This window comes from Prionailurus bengalensis, chromosome A1 (assembly GCF_016509475.1).
Source record: "Prionailurus bengalensis isolate Pbe53 chromosome A1, Fcat_Pben_1.1_paternal_pri, whole genome shotgun sequence".
NCBI classification, from domain to species: Eukaryota; Metazoa; Chordata; class Mammalia; order Carnivora; family Felidae; genus Prionailurus; species Prionailurus bengalensis.
Window position 1 is genome coordinate 31,707,424 of NC_057343.1, and position 19,480 is coordinate 31,726,903.

Consider the following 19,480-nt stretch of genomic DNA (forward strand, 5'->3'; position numbering starts at 1 on the left):
GGGATCAATTACTAGCAATGTCTCCATATTACCTCCATATTACCGTCTTACCTTCCAACAAGGAAGAATACAGTGGACAAAGCTTACTAGAGTACCACTTTGTTTGTATCTGGGGCCATCTTACGGAAAGTCTCTTGAACTGGGATCGAGAAGCAATGAGTTGTTTTTCCTATTCAGTTTAAAATGGAATGGGTATGATGTACTATATTATAAAATTTATAGAATCTCTCTCCCCTGGTGAAACAAGACCTAACACGGAATGGGTTATATCTTAATAGTTTTCCAGAGAGAATATGGACACCCTCCCTAGTTCTCACCAAACCAATAGTTTGGAGGGCCAAGGGAAGTTAGATGCTAGCCTATTGAAAAAGAAATTGACTTGTCTTACCCAAAAGGGACCAAGTATCAGCCTGAAATAACTATAGAAACTTTCTGTCATCAGGCAGAATAGAGGCTAGAGTTAGGAGTGAAAGTCTGTTAGAAAGAAATAAAAAATATATATATACAATTATTTCACACTTGAGTTCCCATGAATGTAAAATTCATATTTGCTACATTTGGTAAGATGTCAACTATGGAAAAACATGCATATTAAGATATAGGAGAAACTACAATTAAAATCAAGAGGTTGCATTTATATTCCAAATTTCCTAGTGCAAATACGTTCATCTTATTATCAGAGGAATGCTTTGTAAAGAACTTTGAATATGATTTTATTTTTTTTTTTCTTTGAAATGTTAGAATGCCTGAGGAATTCAACATGGTTATAAGACTTTGTGTTAGTTATTTTGGTGCTCCATAAAAAATCTTAACATTTGAGGGCACAAGTAAGTTTAACTTTACACAATTTCAGGACATAAAAATCATGTAAAATTTACCAAGCAAGGCCATAGAAGTCCCCACTGGCATGATGGATTTTTATAATGATATAATCTTTAATGAATTATACTCCCATTTAACAAAATTTTAATAAGGAATTTCTTTTGCTTGCGTTGTTATTAATTCTCCCATCTGAATTGCCTTGGGCATGTCTGCCATAAAATTGTTCAACATAATATTTCTTTCTGTGTCAATCATATAGTACATGTAAATCTCCCAACCATGAATAAAACAAACTTCATTTTCTTCAAAACACATACCTAGCTTTCAGAAAAATATTTGGGCTGAAAATTAAGATGTGCTGAAAGAAAACTATGACTCATGTGTAATGGACTAATAGAATTCTGACCACAAATGCATTACCTTATAGTACTTTCTGCCACTTTTAGAAAGGAAGATAGATGGAATCTACACTACACTTTTCGCATTAACTCTCCTTTTTGATCATGCATGTGTTAGCTTTAATTTAGCTCAGACTTCTATGAAAGCATTTGTATAGTTTCCATTTGCACCAATCACTAAAATAGACCACAGAAGACTGTAAAAGCCCTGCCAATAACAAAAGTGATGATGGAAGAGAAATTTAGGAATCATTTGTAATCATCTATTTTCTGAGTCCTAAACTCAGGGAATTTATTATTCCCTGTCCAAAGTTCATAATAGACAGAAACAAAACCAACGAATCACATAAGCAGCAATTAGTGCGAGTTTATTGTGTACACACCAAAATGACAGTTGGCAGACTGGGAGCATGCAAACCAAAACATGGTTGAGGCTCACAGGTATATTGTTATAAGGCAGCTTTTATAGTGTGAAGGCAGTGAGAGTTTATTTTTTACAGCAATTGGTTACAATATTAGAATTTTCTAAATTGAAAGGGAATTGGTTAGTGGTTACTTCTTATCAATTTTGGGGGACTATTTAAGTTACAACGCTTATGTTTCAGAGGCATAAGCAAGAAGAGACCCAGGTCAAGTTAACTTCATTTGTCTTGCAAAATAAGCTAAATTAAGCTTCACTTGTCTGATTAACTGGTTTTGTCTGCTTAGGAAATGTTTAAGTGTGCTCTTCGTTTGTATTTAATTTTAACAATTTTCCCCTTTTGGTCAAGTTCTCAGCAGGCTGAGTGCATGATCAACCGGTAGCATTGTTCTCAGTTGCCATACTTGATGTGGTCAGGCTGAAGACTGACATATTAGCTGTTTCCATCTGATCAGTCGGAGGCCCAGGCTGGAGGGCCATGTAGTCACCATCTTCATCATTTGTGTAGTTAATGCGGACTTCATGCAGTTGCCTGGTCGTTATGGATAGATACCATCTGGTGTGGAAGTGGCTACCGACAGGCATTTAAAACCCTCCAGAGTACACAAAGCACTGGAGAGGTTAATACAGTGAGTATAAGGAGAGCACTTGCCAAGGATTAAAAAAAATTTTCCAGACCAGAGATTATCAGGAACCAAGGCTTAACAAAATGAACCAGTCTTTGGAAGAGGTATCACTTATCTGATGAAAAATTTTTCTCTGGTTTTTAAGGTCCTTTAGATTTTAAGTAACAATTCCTGATTTGTCAACATAGAAACATTTTTCACCAATTATGGCACAGGTATCTCTTTGTTGAGCAGTAAGGATATCAAGGACTCTCCTGTGTCACAGTACCACTGAAGATAAACCATTTCTTTGAGTATGTACTGCTTCAAGAGTATTGAGGGTATCATTAAAGTTTTTTTTCGATAGTTAGAAAAATAATAATAGGCGTTTTTTTTCTAATTCATTAACTCCTAAATGAAGAAAAAGCCTTCTGACAAACGTAGGGAGACCAGAGCTTTTTTGAATACCAGGATTTGGAAGCTCATGAGACTCTTCACTTGCGAGGAGTCACTGTATGTACAAGTAATCCAAAATTTAGAATCTAGCCAGCATTCAAGGAGTCATCTCTTAGTCATCTGGTGTGCAAGATAATCTAAACTACAGGGTCCATTTGGGTAGGAGAACTTGGGATATCTTACTCCCAAGGATCAATAACCCAGTATTGTTGGTTTTCTTTTTTTTTTTGGTTTCTCGGTTCTATTTGTTTGTGTTTTGTTTCTTTTGTTTTTGTTTTTTAATAAACCCGTATTGTCAAGAGAGAGGGTTAGGGTGGATCCCATGACCCACCAATCCAGGAAAGGTAGACATCATGGTTATTCTTTGTCATGTAGGCATCAGCACACTCCCCTTTTAAATAGCTGTGGTTTAAATGTGAACTGGGACAAAATTAAAAAAACAGCATTTCTATCAATTTGGTTAATCAGTCCATGTATCATATTGTTGATAAGTGATTGTTGTTTTTTTTTTTTCTAAACATACCCTGAATATTGGTCTCTCTAGTAATTGAAACTGTTACTTTATATATCAGAGGCATTATGGAGACATTCTATTTATACTGTTTTTGTTGTTTTTTTTTTCACTGAACCAGTGTACAGCTTCAGTAATTTCTTAGACAGTTTTATTAAATGTTTTATCATTATCTAACTGTAAATCTGTGTCATTATATATAGGAATCTGGTCTCCTTTATCTGAGTCAAACCAAAGAGTTTGATTACAGAGTGAGTCTGGAACATGCCCCAAATCAGGTTCAGTACCATTAAGGTTCTCTACAGGGATAGGTTACCAGCAATGAAGTTGACCGTGGTTATTGTCCATGCCTTGACCTCTAAGACTTCTTTCCAGTACCAGATTAGTCAGCCATAAAGTTGAATGGCCAGGAGAAGTACAACAGACCTTTCCAGAAAGCCATATTCCTGAATTAGTCATCCAAACATGTTTAGGAGCTGGCTATAATATTAATTGGGAGGCTTCTTGAACATTTAAATGACCAACTATCATTTTGACTGGTAAAAAAGCTATTCATTGAATGGTGGACTTCAGTGAGTGTTCAGTCTAGGTGTAAAGAATTCTTAACGAAAAGAGAAACATAAGTTTAAACATTTTGAGTTACTTGGCATAACGATAATAACACAATAATTTTTATAAAATTCAGTCCTAGAAATAAAAGAAGAATTCTGCAGAATCTTGTTCCATGATCTTAGGCAGATGCTGTCTGAATTGTGCTATTGTTTGATTCAGGGGAAAACTTTTTTTTTTTTAATGTCAAGTCACCTGTGAGGTGGCAAGTCTAGTGTCCAAGGAAGCTCTGTTTAATTGAGAGACATGTACAAGGTCATATGACCCCTGCAATTTAACTTCTGTGTGACAAGTAAAAAACAAACAAACAAACAAAAACACCTGGTAGGGCCCTTCCTATCAAGGCTCAAGTGCTATTTTTCACTGATGTCTTTTCCAGAGCAGCTAGTCTCCAGGTTCCAGTGTGCAGGGTATAAAGTCCCCAACAGGTGGAGGATCTCTGAAAGCCTCCTTGACCTGTTTAAAATAAACTTTTGAATACTGTATTAGTGCTTTACAGTATTGGGTCATATCAGAATTCACAAAGGCAGGTTATGTAGGGGGTTCTATCGTCAATGGCAAGGGGTCACCCAGTGATGATTTCATACAGTGTCAGTGCATGTTTCCCAAAAGGTGTTGACCTTAAAGTCATAAGGGGTAACAGGAGCATTTTAGGCCATGATAATTCAGTGTTTTCAGTCAGTTTTTCTAATTTCAGTTTCAAAATACCATTAGTATGTTCAGCTTTCCCTGAAGACTGAAGATGACAGGGACAATGATAGTGCCACAATGTCTGAATAACCCTGTTGAACTGTTTTATGTCCTGTTCAGTAATGTGAGTTCATTGAACACTTCAAATTTTGCCTAGAGTTCCCCATAGTGGGAAAACATTTTCTAATAATTTCTTTGCTACAGTAGCAGCATCAGCTTTCTGACAGGGAAAGCTTCTATCCATCTAGAAAACAGACACACCATTACAAGTGCATGCCGATATCTTCTATTGGGAGGCAACTGAATGAATTCCAATGGCAAATGTTCAAATGGTTCTGATGGTAAGAGAGCAACCCCTGGAGTTGCTTTCATACTTTTATTTGTGGTTTGTAGCTGACAGGTTAAATGTTGATTATAAACCTGTTGTGCCAGTTTAAAACAATCATCTCACCAATATTTTTATAATTTGAGTCGTATTGTTAATTCCATGGTGGGTTGTCTTGTGAAATGTTTATAAAAGTGGCAATTCAAGAGATTCAGGAAGCAACAGACAGCCATTTGGCCTTTTTTTTTTCATTCTGCATCCTTCTTGGTGCCATTTTGTTTTTCAATATCTGACACAATTTTTCATCTGTTACACAAGTTGTCAGAAGGAACCTGATCTATCTTATGAAGTTCAGTTATATTTTTTAATGTTTATTTATTTTTGAGAGAGATAGAGAGAAAGAGACAGAGACAGAGCAAGGACAGAGGAGGGACAGAGGAGGGGCAGAGGGAGATGCAGAATCCCAAGCAGGTTCCAGGCTCTGAGCTGTCAGCACAGAACCTGACACGGGGCTCAAACCCATGAACCATGAGATCATGACCTGAACCAAAGTCGAATGCTTAACCAACTGAGCCACCCAGGAACCCCTTATGGAGTTCAGTTAAATTACAGAATTTTGACACATCAAGAATTTCTTGAATAGCAGCCTTCTCATGAAAGTCAGCCATAGCATTTCCCTGATATTTGGGGTCTGACCGGTGGGTACGAGCCTCAATTTTAATTGTAGCATTTGTGAAGGTAATAGCAGTGCACAGAGGAGATCGGCAACCTGAGATTCATTTTTTTTTAGAGGTGTACCATTTGGTGTTTAAAATCCTTTCTGTTTCCAGAGTGTACCAAAGTCACAGACCACTCTGAAAGCATACCTGCTGTCAGTGTAAATACTTGGAGCTTTGCCTTTTGCTAATTCACATGCTCGAGTGACGGCAAATAATTCTGCAGGCTGAGCTGTGTTAAATTTTCTCATAATTCACATTTAGTAGTTACAGCATGTGCAGCTTGATATTTCCCTTCAGAATTTTTGGCATAAGAGCCATCAATATAGATTACTAAATCTGGATTGGCTAATGGAGTTTCTTGTAAATCTAATCTAGGAGTCAGATTTTGAGAGACCAATTCAACATCTCCTAATTTAGAAAGTAGATCTCTTCCCAGGGGATTTATAAGAGCAGTGTCCCCTAAGAGAAAGGCAAGGTTTTCAGAGAAAGGACTAAGGCGAACAGTTATGGGCTCTGATAAAGGTATCTTTTGAACTTGATTGGATGGTCCCACCACTGAAACATCTGTATTACCACCAGGAAGCTCTTGATATATGGTGGCGGGGTTTAAAGTGGAAAGAGTCACTCCAGGATCTACTGGCACAATAGAGATTTCTCCACTTATTTCAAGTCCCAGCCTCATTCTCTTTCCTGTCTTGGCTATTCCAAAATTTTATCATTCTCCTTATGTTTTCCTTTCCAACTCTTAGCCAACAACAATGTTTTCTTCATAGAGAAACTGAAATTTCTGAAAAAGTAATTTTCTGCGTCCTTATTTTCAGGCAACCAATAAAAATAATGACAAAATCCTTAATTTTCCTCTAGTTTCATCAATATTTTCCTTCTTCTGTTCCTGGCCCTTCTGTCCCGGCTCTAGTTTCCTTCCCTTCTTGCCACAATTGTGATTTTCTTCACGAATTAAATCCTCTTTTTCTTGCATTTAATGTATAGTCCCCTCCAAATTGGAGATCTCTCAAAATTTTGCAGAAAAAAATGTAAAGGTACCACTCCTTATTTTCAGATAGCTTTCTAGTTACTGCCCCAACTCTCTTCCTCTTGTTCAATCAATGTACTTGATAAGTATAGAGTATGCTTGCTATAAACTTCTCTTTATCCATGAAGAAGCCCATCTGCTGCTTATTAAACTACACAGCCAGTTCTCCACCCTCAAACATGTTATATTTTTGTAGTTTGCTCATACTGTCATCTCTGCTTAAAATGCTCTCACTTGTTTTCTCAGCCTGGCTAATTTCTTGGTAACCTAACTATTCATCCTACAAATACTTATTTGGCATGTCTTATGGACATTCTTCTACTTTCCAGACCTGTCCTGTTTGTGTGCTGTCCTTATGACAGTCATTAAGAAGTTAACAGCACCTAGAACATATATGAGATTGATAAATATTTTTAAATGAATGGATGGAAATGCAATTCTAATACAAACTCTGGGTATCAGTGAAAACTTTTTGGGACACGTGATGTCTAAACAGACTTGAGGACTGAATAGGAATTCATAGGTGTAAGGAATAGTTTGGGCAGAAAAAGTTTTGGAGTAAAAGCATGTTTGTGGGGCCTGGAAAAAAGAATGATAACAATGATGTGTTCATGAAATTGAAAGACCAGTGAAACTAAAGGGGGAAAAAAGGTGATACTGGATAAAGCCAGTCATCAACAGCTGTTTAAAAGAAACACAAACAATAGCTGTCCTTGATGGTGTGTTGGGAGTGAAAAGAGGCATGAATCAAATGGGTTTGAGGACAGAGCAATGATTCATACAGTTTTGAACATGCTCAGTTTGTGGGAGATATGCCTTAGAGATGTAGAAGAGGCGATTGGAACTACAGACCTACAGCATTAAAAAGATGCCTGAGCTATTGATCTCAATTTGGAACCATAGGCTTATGTTAGAGGGAAAGAAGTTTCCAGTAATAAGATCAAGGGTGGTGCATAAGTGTCATGCATAGGAGAGAAGAGGAGGAAGAGGAGAAATCCTTCTGGTTTTTCAAAACCCGTTTTCCTAATGGAAGGATAAGCAGCCTTAGAGAGAGTATTCAATTTTTTACTCTTATCCAGATAGAACTCGAGAGCCATTTGTAGTTATTGAGTCATGCAGAAAGATAATGCTGGACTGAAGTTAGAACTTTCAAATACCTTATAATTATCATCATTATAATTATTATTGATAATCTTTATATTTCCTACTCTAACTTCTTCATATCACAATCAAGAGTTTTTCAAGCTTTGTATTTTTACCATCAGTCATGAAGAAGCCAAATAACTAAGAGATCCATGAGCCAGATGGATCAGCTCCATGGATTTTGAAGTTGTTCAGCAAAAAATTTGACTCAAATATCATTTATCAAAGGAATTTTCCCCTATAATCCCTGAGGATAAATAGATATCCCTCCATAGGACCATTATTATTCTCTGCTGGCCATTGTCATATTTGTTACTCTTTATTCTAATTACTTCTCACTGATATTGGATCCTCCCAGACTCTGTGAAGGCAAGAGCTTTGGTTTTCTCCCTAGCATCCAGCCAAGCTGCAGGCACTAATTAATTTTAGCTTTTTATGTTCTGCATATCCTCAATGCAAATAGAATCAGCCATCACCATCCATATTTATTTATTTGCCCTCTGTATCTTTGCCCTTTAGATCTTATATTTAATTTTTTATCCAGTGCCATCACTTCCCAAGACTTCAAGAATTTTGTTTTCCATGTAATTCTTGGGTTCTTTGATTTCTTAAGCATATACTTTTATTTATTGGTTAAAATAAGTCATTTCAGGAAAAAAAAGACAAAGTATTTTTTTTAAATTTTTTTTAACGTTTATTTATTTTTGAGACAGAGAGAGACAGAGCATGAATGGGGGAGGGGCAGAGAGAGAGGGAGACACAGAATCAGAAGCAGGCTCCAGGCTCTGAGCCATCAGCCCAGAGCCCGACACGGGGCTCGAACTTGCGGACCGCGAGATCGTGACCTGAGCTGAAGTCGAACACCCAACCGACTGAGCCACCCAGGCACCCCATGACAAAATATTTTTTTATGAAAAGGTGAGATAGTATCAGGATGAAGGAGAATGGTAAGAAGGAGGAAAAACCCAGTGGCAGAAGGGATAGTTTCCCTCCTCAGTTTTGCGGGAGGGTACAAATCTAGTGGGCAGAAGCAAATCTCTCCTGCAATTTTAGGGACATATTCCAATAGGAGGAAGACACCAGTGGAAGGCAGAACGTACACAGGGGAGCTGGGATGGAGAGTATAAAGCAGCAGGAGAGAGTCACTTGGGAACAGTAGAGGGCCCCAAGGTCCAAAAGATCTTAACTGAAGGAAGCCAGGTAACTCGAGTTTCTCTGCCACGGAAAGAATTGATTTGAGGAGCTTTTTGAGAAGCCAGTGGCAGAAGGAGAATTTTGAAATGTAGGCGCTGTAGACCAGACACCTCTGTGTTGAGTCCCAACACCAACACCTACCAGATTGTGACATTAGGAAATGACTCTCTTGAAACCTCAGCTGAAGTTTACTGAGGTGATCCTTTTATTTTGTAATGAATAATGTTTGTATTAAGTGTGGCTACTATTAGCATCATTAATATGATTACTAACACTTACATGATGGCTAAAGAGAGCTTTCTGTTTCCTTTCTTTTTTTTCAGCCACCAAGGTTAGAATCATAAAATAATTTCAAATTCCATTTGCTAATAATGGAGAGAAGTAATGATATTCTGCTGAACTGTGTTTCCATGGAATTTTCACAGTGGAGAGTCCTGTGTTGGTGTCAGTACAATCATCACCAGGAGCTAGGAAGAGGTCATCTCTGACAGGTAACTGAGATTGCAAGGACACTACCTTCACCCTGCACCCCAAATGCCCTTGTTAATATGCACAAGGTCTGCACACACTTTTGTAGTGGCCACATTACATTAGCGGCATCTTGAGGACTTATTTTTCCTGCTGTAGAGGCACAAGTAACTAATCATACATGATTTTCAGTTTATTTTTCTTGTTTTTTACTTCCTCGTCAGCAAACATCATTTTATTCTGTTTGTTTATGGCGACTTTTCCAAATTTTTGAAGTTATTTTGATGTCTAATATGGTACTGTCTTCTGAGGTGTTACCCATTTCACCCAACTTGATCTAATCAGCACTTTGTAAAGCATATGTTTTTTATGAAATCTTGTTACAACAAAGAACAAAGTGAGAACACTGAAAAAGGTTTCTGAATATCAGACAGATCTATTATCAAAAATAAAATTCTGCAACACTGTTTCAAAAATATATTAATTTCTTTAGTGAAACATTAAACACTCTTGTGGCATTGTGAGATATCTACTTTTGTCCAAGCAAAACAGTATATAGTCAAGTAAACACCTAGATTCAGCTGTAAATATTTTAATGGTTGATTCAAAGTAGTTATCATCATTTAAAAATCCAACATTTAATAATTTTTATCCACACATGTATGTCGATACATAAACACATACACAAACACATAGAAAAGATACGCATATATTTTCAATTCAATATTTAGAGTACGTATGTGTGTGCATATGTGTTTTACTCTAGCCTTTAAGTATCTCCAAAAGCTAAAATGCTCATCTTCATATCCTCTTCCTATCTCTCTTTGACTTAAAAGACAGAAAAAAAATTAAAAATACAGAGGCAGAAAAATATAAGAAAGCAACCCTACCAACTTTGGACTCAAAGACACCTTCCTTTTAATATTGGCTTTGGCACTTAGCTGAATGACCTTTTTCAAATTACTTAACCTCTCTTATCTTCAGTTTTCTCATCTGCATGTGGGGATAGTAATACCTTTCTCATGGGGTTGTCTGAAAAATTAATTAGATAGTCTATCCACAGTGTCTGCCACATAATAGGTACTTACGACGTGGAAACTATAATTATCATTAGAAAAAAGGCTTCTGGAGAATTTGCATAAGCATGCCATTTGGCAACAATACAATTTCATGGTCTTGTAAAACTTATCACAACATTTATCAGTTAAAACAAAAACAAAGTCAAACCTAGTCAGTCAATTTCCTGATGTAACTCTTTATTCAAAATTAAGAAAATAGAGGACAAGTCTACAGTTCGAATACAATATTTTTTTGCTTTACTTTTTCCCCATAAATAATGATCATTATTTTGATTACATATACATACAGTAGGTTATTGTTGTTATGGCATGATTTCAGATTAAAAATGGTTCCTGCCCAAAAAGATTTTCTTCTACTTAAAATTTTCATCCATTATATCATTGTTTGGGATTAAGCATTACTTCAGATGAAATTTAGTATGTAAAATACATCTTGAAAAGCTAGAATCCTGGCTGGGATCCACAATAATGTATGCGTAGAATTAGCTGAATAGATTATTTGTAAATGTTTCCTAGGCAGACAAATCATGGTGAGGGGGTAAAGACTATTTTTATTGTTGGGGGAGGGGATAATGGAGGAGGAATTGATATTCGCAATCAATAACCACACTGAGAGAGGGTGGTTGACTTAACTATATGTTCCAAAATGATGGATTAGCCAACTGGCCTAAGGAAAGTACTAACAATGCAGACTGTATCCTTCATCTCCGTGTACATAAAACCTCCAGATGACCCTACTAATTATAATGAGATACTGATAAGACGTACACAAATTTCCAATTACACCTATAAGCTAGGTCCATATATCATAATGACAGAACCAAAGATTAGGTACTTTTGGCCATGTAAAACTTAAAAACAAACATTTTGATGTAGAACATCAGATTTCAAAATATGAAGGTGAACTTTAATATAAAAAAGGCAGCAAATCCCATGTAAGAAGGTAAAACTATTGGCTTAATGGCCAACGAACTCAGCCCAAGTAGTTTATGACCAAATGTGGTTGGAATGCCCTCTCCTGATAAAGAATGGACAGATCATCTAGATCCTATAACCTTCGCAGATATGAGATGGCTATATTTTTAACTTGAATTCCTAAGATGAGGATAAATGGGTAAAGTTATTGTGCTTTGTCAGGACAGATCTGTAAAGACATAAGTAAGAATTAAAATGAGAACAACAGGGGCGCCTGGGTGGCTCAGTCCGTTAAGCGTCCGACTTCGGCTCAGGTCATGATCTCACGGTTTGTGGGTTCGATCCCTGCGTCAGGCTCTGTGCTGACAGCTCAGAGCCTGGAACCTGCTTCGGATTCTGTGTCTCCCTCGCTCTCTGCCCCTCCCCCACTGAAGCTCTGTCTCTCTGTCTCAAAAATAAACATTTAAAAAAATAATAAAATAAAATGACAATAACAATCAGAATTAGAGTAAGAATGAAAGGATAAAATATCTAATTTAAATCCATGATGTTAGCTCTATTTAAAACTGATTTCAGGGGGCGCCTGGGTGGCGCAGTCGGTTAAGCGTCCGACTTCAGCCAGGTCACGATCTTGCGGTCCGTGAGTTCGAGCCCCGCGTCAGGCTCTGGGCTGATGGCTCAGAGCCTGGAGCCTGTTTCCGATTCTGTGTCTCCCTCTCTGTCTGCCCCTCCCCCGTTCATGCTCTGTCTCTCTCTGTCCCAAAAATAAATAAACGTTGAAAAAAAAAATACGTTTAAAACTGATTTCAGTATCAAGTTCTGAATAGTATATAATCATATTTCTAGTTTGAATATAATTGAGTATTTAAGGTATCTAAAATGTTGATTGTTTAGTACTACTTAATGCCAATAAATTGTGCATTAAACAAAGTACAAAAACACAGTTGAGTAATTCACTCTTTATCAAAAAATCACTTGGAAATTAAAGAATGTATATTCAGTTATTGTAAATTACAATGTGACAAAGTTATTTGTGCAAGAACCTCAGTCCATTGAATTACTTCTTTAGGATAAATTATCAAATAGAGGTGTGATCAATATTGGATTTTTGCTTTTTTTTGCTAAATAGTTCTCCAAAAATCATGTTTTCATGTATAATCTCCCAGCCATGTGTGGATTCATCCAATTTACATTCAACTCATTCTTGACCTTTACTAGAGTTTTTTTTTTTTAATCTTCTACATCTTGAAGCTTTTTTTTCATGTTCATTCATTTATTTTAAGAGAAAGAGAGAGCATGAACAGGGGAGGGGCAGAGAGAGAAGGAGAGAGAGAATCCCAAGCAGGCTTCAAGCTGTCATTACAGAACACAATGTGGGGCTCAATCTTACGAACTGAGAGATCATGACCTGAGCCAAAATCAAGAGCAAGCACTCCACTGACTGAGCGACCCAGGCATCGCTAAATCTTCTATGTCTAATCTTTACCTCTCTGCTGGACCCTTTTTCTGTTAATAGACATCCCTAAATCTTCCCATCTTAGAAATGAAATCCTTCTTGGACCACCTGTTTTTCCCTTTCAGACTTGGCAAATGTATTGTTCATTGTCTCTACTGCTTCACTTCCCTTAAAATCTCCATTCAGACCATTGCTATGCCATTGAAATATCCTAAATGCTCTACAACATTTTTATTGTGTTTGGTTTGACTTCTTAGTAACTGTTGGCTTCTCTTAATCACTTCTTTCTACTGGAAATGTTACCTTATTTGTGCTCTGTGATGTATTTTCTCCTGGTTTAAGAAGAAATGATTTAGGAGTGTTTTTCAAAAGTTCGAAAGTTCTATCCCTTAAAATTAGTAGTTTGAGCTTCACTTACACATAAGTAATACCAATTATCTTGTCATTTGGAACATTAAGTACCCAACTGTTTATATGGGTGATTTACAAACGTATATGCTGAAATATTACAGTACCAATATTTCTCAAACTGTGTGCTGCAGAAAATGAATAATCCATCCTATATTAAATGATGTCTTATAAAGGACACTGTTATCAAATAAGTTTATGGAATGCTGAGTTAAACAAGTATAAGCAGGTTTCTTTTTCTTTAGGAGTGAACTGAGCCTTTAATATGCAAACACCCAATTTACTTTTCAGCTTCCCCCCCCACCCCAAACTAATTTAAAAGTGCAACCCTTATTGCAGGAAACTCATTGTAATTATCTAGTTAGCAATGACCCAGGAAACCAAGTTTTGCAAATGTTGATCTAGAAGAAAGAAGAAATTATGTACATGTAAGCTCATATCCTAACCCAGCCTATTTTTCTGGTTTTATGATCTTTGGTAAATATATTTACTGCTTAAAGTTTCAAGTTAGTTATCTCTGAAGGAAGACTAATAAGGGATAGATTAAAAGACTATTGTGTGGGTTAAATGTGTTAATATAATGAGATTTGGATATTATTACAGTGCAAAAAATTTTAATTTCTTCTCTACATTCTATGAAATGGAAAATAATTGAAAATAGGGTTAACATTTGACAAATTTGATAAGAACATAAGTTAATTCTATACTTTTTTCTACCCTTTCTATTTCATTTATCCCTCACTCTATATATCTCAAGCCCACTCTAAGCACATCTATTCTTTAAAAAAAAATAATATATAGTGGGGCACATGTATATACTGTATTAGGCTCAGTTGGTTTCACACTCTTGCTTTCATCTCAGGTCATGATCTCACAATTCATGAGTTTGAGCCCCTCATTGGACTCTGTGCTGTCACAGAGCCTGCTTGGGATTCTCTCTTTACCTCTCTCTGCCCCTCCCTTGCTCGCTCAAATAAATAAACTTAAAACATTTAAAAAATATATAATATATAGTATTTAATCTCAGGATGAATTTATAATGATGTATTCCCTTCTCTAGGATGATAAATTTAATTTTATTCAATTTATTAAAACATCTCTGTGTAATACTTGCATAGATAGACACTCTGGTGGACATCAAGGTAAGAAAAAAAAATCATAAATGACTGAGCCCTCACAAGTCTTAGGAATAATAAAAACATAAATTAAAAGATCAATTTCCTTTAAAAGAATAAGGAAGAATGTTTAGGGGAGCAGAGCCCTTGAGATTTATTTTTCCTGGTGGTCTTAGTAAAGAATTATGGAGCAAATAGTAGAAAAAGAAGAAATGGAGAAAATAGACTGCCACCATTCTCAAATTCATGCAGTGTTGGCTGTGCTCACCCCCATTAACAAGGTAATCGCTTTCACAACTGCTTTTGTAACTGCAGAATTTCTTATTGAAAACAATCTTATCACTACATGTAAAAGGCAATGCTAATCCAATTAAAACAACAATGGGGTGCCTAGAGCCAGGCCTACTTGCCTTCCCAGTTTGAAATATATGACGTAAAGAATAAAACTAAAACTCCAAAGTATTCAAGGTTCCTTCACAATCTTTCCACAGTCTACACCTTTAGGTTTATCTCCATCTTCTTTTAAAAAGAAGCTGTACTGAGGTATAAATAACATACAATAAACTGCACACATTTTAAGTATAACAATTGATGATTTTTGATTTATGTATGCACCTGCTCAGCTATTGTTATAATCAAAATAAGGAACATATCCATCACCCTCAAAAGTTTCCCTCTCCCTCTCTTTTTCCTCCACTTTTCTGTCTCTAATCACTGGCCCAATGTCAATCATTATAGATGCATTGACCTTTCCAGAATTTTATAAAACTGACATCATACACTTTGCTTGGGTTCTTTTACCAAACAATTTTAAGATTCATTGCTATTCTTGTGTGCATCAAAAATTTGTTCTTGTGGAGTGCCTGGGTGGCTCAGTTGGTTAAGCATTGAACTCTCTTGATATCAGCTCAGGTCATGATCTCATGGTTCATGGGATCGAGCCCTGCATCAGACACTGTGTTGACAGCACAGAGCCTGCTTGAATTTCTCTCTCTCTCTCTGTCCCTCCCCTGCTTACACATGTGCATGCTCTCTCTTTCTCTCAAAATAAATAAACATTTAAACAAAATTTGTTTCTTTGCTGAATAATATTCCATCATATGGATGTATCATATTTTGCCTCATTCATTTATTGATGGGCACTTGGGTTTCAAGTTAGGTTTTAGTTATTAACATAAACTTATAGGTACCTTTTTATTTAAAATAGATTTTTCCAGAATAACATGCAATGGAATTATGTTTTCTAGTTTTTTTTATTTAAAAAAATTTTAAAACTTTTATTTATTGTTGAGAGACAGAGCATGAGCAGAGGAGGGGCAAAGAGAGAGGAAGACACAGAATCCGAAGCAGGCTCCAGGCTCTGAGCTGTCAGCACAGAGCCCACGCGGGGCTCAAACCCACAAACTGCAAGATCATGACCTGAGCCGAAGTCAGACACTTAACCGACTAAGCCACCCAGGTGCCCGTTTTCTATTTTTTGTACCTGTGGTTTATTCACTTGTTTATCTTTTTCTGCCTTTTTTTTAAACATACTTTTTAATCTCATTTTATTGCCTTTGTTGGTCTATCCATTATAATTCCCTGTTGTATTATTTTAGTAGTTGCTTTAAGACTTATAGTATACACACATACTTTATCACAATCCCCCTTCACATGATATTACACTCTTTCCTACATCAATCAATATATTTTTTGCCCTCCCAACTGTGGTGCTCTTATTGTCATGTATTTTATTTCAACGTATATAGGACCCAGTATATTATAGCCATTTATACTTTACACAGCTGGTTGTCTCCAGTAGATTTTAGTAATAAGAAAAAACTTCATTGGTGAATGTTGTTATAGTCTCCAGTGCTGTCTATTCCTTTGTGTCGATCTAGAACTGTGTCTGCTTTAATTTTGCTTCTGTTTGAAGGACTTGCTGGTGCATTCTTGTTGTGCAGGCATGCTAATTTTTTTCAGTTTTTGAATGTTTTAGAATGTCTATTTTTCTCCCCTGGGTAAAAATATATCCTTAGATTGACAGTTTTGTTTTGTTTTTTTAATTTTGTTTGTTAGTTTTTTTTTTAACCTTTCCATACTTTAAACATGTTGCTCCACTATCTTCTAGCTCATAGTGTTTTTAATGAGAAATATGAAATATGTTCTCACCCTCGTCTTTGTCCCTTTGTGTATAAATGTGTTTTTCCCCCTCTCTGGCTGTTTTAAAGATTTTTTATAAATATATATATATATATATATATATATATATATATATATATAATTGCTGATTTAAAGCAATCTTATGATGTAACTGTATTTTTCTTCATGTATCTTGTGATCAGGATTCATACAGCTTCTTGAATCAGTGGTTTTATAGTTTTTATTAATTTGGTTTCTTTTCAGCCTTTATTTCTTAAAATGTATTTTCTGTTTGCCCTGATTCCTTTCAAGTGTGCTCCTTGAAGTTGTCCCACAGCTCACTAAAAGCTCTGTTTATTTATTAACACATTTTTCCCTCTATGCTTTATTTTGGATAGGATCTATTAATATGACCAGTTTCACTAGTTTTTCTTTCTGCTGTGTCAATTCAACTGCAAATTCTAGCCAGTATATTTTTCATTCCAGATAGTGTAGCTTTCAGACCTAGAATTTTAATTTGGAAGTTTTTATACCTTCCACATCACAACTGAACATAGTCAGTCTTTCCTCCAGCTTCTAGAACATGTGAAATAGTTACAATAACTGAGTTAATGTCCTTGTCTACTAGTCCTATCATCTATGTTGAAGGGTGCAGGATGAGACACCCCAAAATGTGCCACTCTGACACAAAGATTACTTTGAGCTAAAAGTAAAACCCAGCAGGTGTAGAGAAAGCTCTCTACCTCCCCTATAGCTGCCTAAATTTATGTTGGAAAGAAAAGCTGGTATAGGGAAGAGAGCTATTAACAGAGACTCCACTTTGCATAAGACACTTACCTGCATAATAGGACAACCTTTGTTTTTCAAAAGATCGCCTTTCATCTTCCTTCCAATGGTTCCTTCTCTTTGTATCCTCAGATCTTACCCCTCTCCTTAGCTCATAAATGCTTTTGTGTCGTAACTGTCTTTCGAATTTCATGTCTGTGTGGATTCGCATGCATACGTCTGTTAAATTTGATTTTCTCCTGTTAATCTGTCTCGTATCAATTTAATTCTAAGTCCAGCTAGAAGGACCACAGGGCAGAGGAAGGTCTTCTTCCTTGTAATGTCAATTCTTCTTCTTCTTTTTTTTTTAATTCAAGTTAGTTAATATGGTGTAGTATTGGTTTCAGAAGTAGAATTAAGTGATTCATCACTTACATATAACACCCAGTGCCCATCCCATCAGGTGCCCTCCTTAATGCCCATCACCCATTTAGCCCATCCCTCCACCCAACAGCCCTCCAGCAACTGTTTGTTCTCTACATTTAAGAGTCTCTTATGGTTTTCCTCTTTCTTTTTATCTTATTTTTCCTTCCCTTCCCCTATGTTCATCTGTTTTGTTTTTTAAACTCCACATATGAGTGAAATCATATGGTATTTTTCTTTCTCTGACTGACTTATTTAGCTTAGCATAGTATACTCTGGTTCCATCCACATTGCTGCAAATGGCAAGATTTCAGTCTTTTTGATCACCAAGTCAATTCTGAGTCAGTATCAATTCACTGATTTTTTTTTCCTCATTATGGATAATAATTGCCTTCTTTGCATGCCTTCTAAGTTCTGATTGGATGCTAGCAATATGGATTTTACTTTGTTTCTTTGTTTCCAAGTTACTTGGAAAAGCTTGATCCTTTTGGGTCTTTCTTTTAAGCTTTGTTACTTAAGAGAATGGGTTTTGGTCTAGGACCAATTTTCCTCACTGTTTAAGCAATATAAGTCTGATTACACATTGCCCTGAGAATTACAAGGTTTTCCATTCTGGCCAGAGGGAATAAACACTATTACACAGTCCTGTGTGAGTGCCAGAATTATGATCTCCAATCCTTACAGTATTCTCCTTGCCTCCCTCCCCACCCCCCCACCACCAACCTCAGACAATTTACTCTTATGCCTAGGGTGTTCAGTGCTGTGCTGAATCCTCAAAGGGAACTCTAAAGATCTCAGGATTTCTCTATGTATGAAGCTCTCTCCTTTGTGGTATTCCAGCCTCTTCGGTCTCACCAGACTGTCAGCTCCACCCTTGTATTCCTGGAACCAATGGGGGCTCTGCTTGGATTGCTCCTCCTGCACTGTAGCAGGATTCTCGCGCAGAGAGATGGGACACTGAGGCTCTTCTTCCCAGGGAGCAGCTTTACTCGTTTGGTCCCAGGGTCGCGGGCTAAGACCCCCCCCTCAAAAGGCTGAGCCCCAAGCACAGTGGGGTGTAGCCTTTTATGCAATTTCCACCTCTTTGTTTCCCATGTATGGTGACACATATAGTCTAATTAGACACAGTCCAAGTTACAGAGTGGTGTCAGAGTTATGCATACGTGCATAGGAGTTGCTTGGGTCAGGTTGCACATTGCCTGCCTTTATTCTGAGAAGGCCTCCACCACATGCCTTAGGGGGGGGACTCCACCACAGCACCACAGTCTGGGATTATAAATTGCAACATTGAATCTCACCACATTTGTTTTAGGTCTCTCAGGCATCGGTGTACTTTGTTGCCTTATGTTTAGCGCCATAAAAATAGTGGGTTTCTTTATATATTTTGTCCTATCTTTTAGTTTTTTCAGGCTAAAGGATAATTTCTGTCCTTTAAAACTCATTTTTGGGGCGCCTGGGTGGCGCGGTCGGTTAAGCGTCCGACTTCATCCAGGTCACGATCTTGCGGTCCGTGAGTTCGAGCCCCGCATCAGGCTCTGGGCTGATAGCTCAGAGCCTGGAGCCTGTTTCCGATTCTGTGTCTCCCTCTCTGTCTGCCCCTCCCCCGTTCATGCTCTGTCTCTCTCTGTCCCAAAAATAAATAAACGTTGAAAAAAAATTAAAAAAAAAAACTCATTTTTTTTTCCGGAAGTATAGGTCTCCCTTGCAGCTTAAAATCTAGTCAAAACAAATGTTTAGCCCACCAAGTACACCTTGTTCCTGTGTATACCCAATGCCCCTGCCATCCCCTCTTACATGTCCTTGC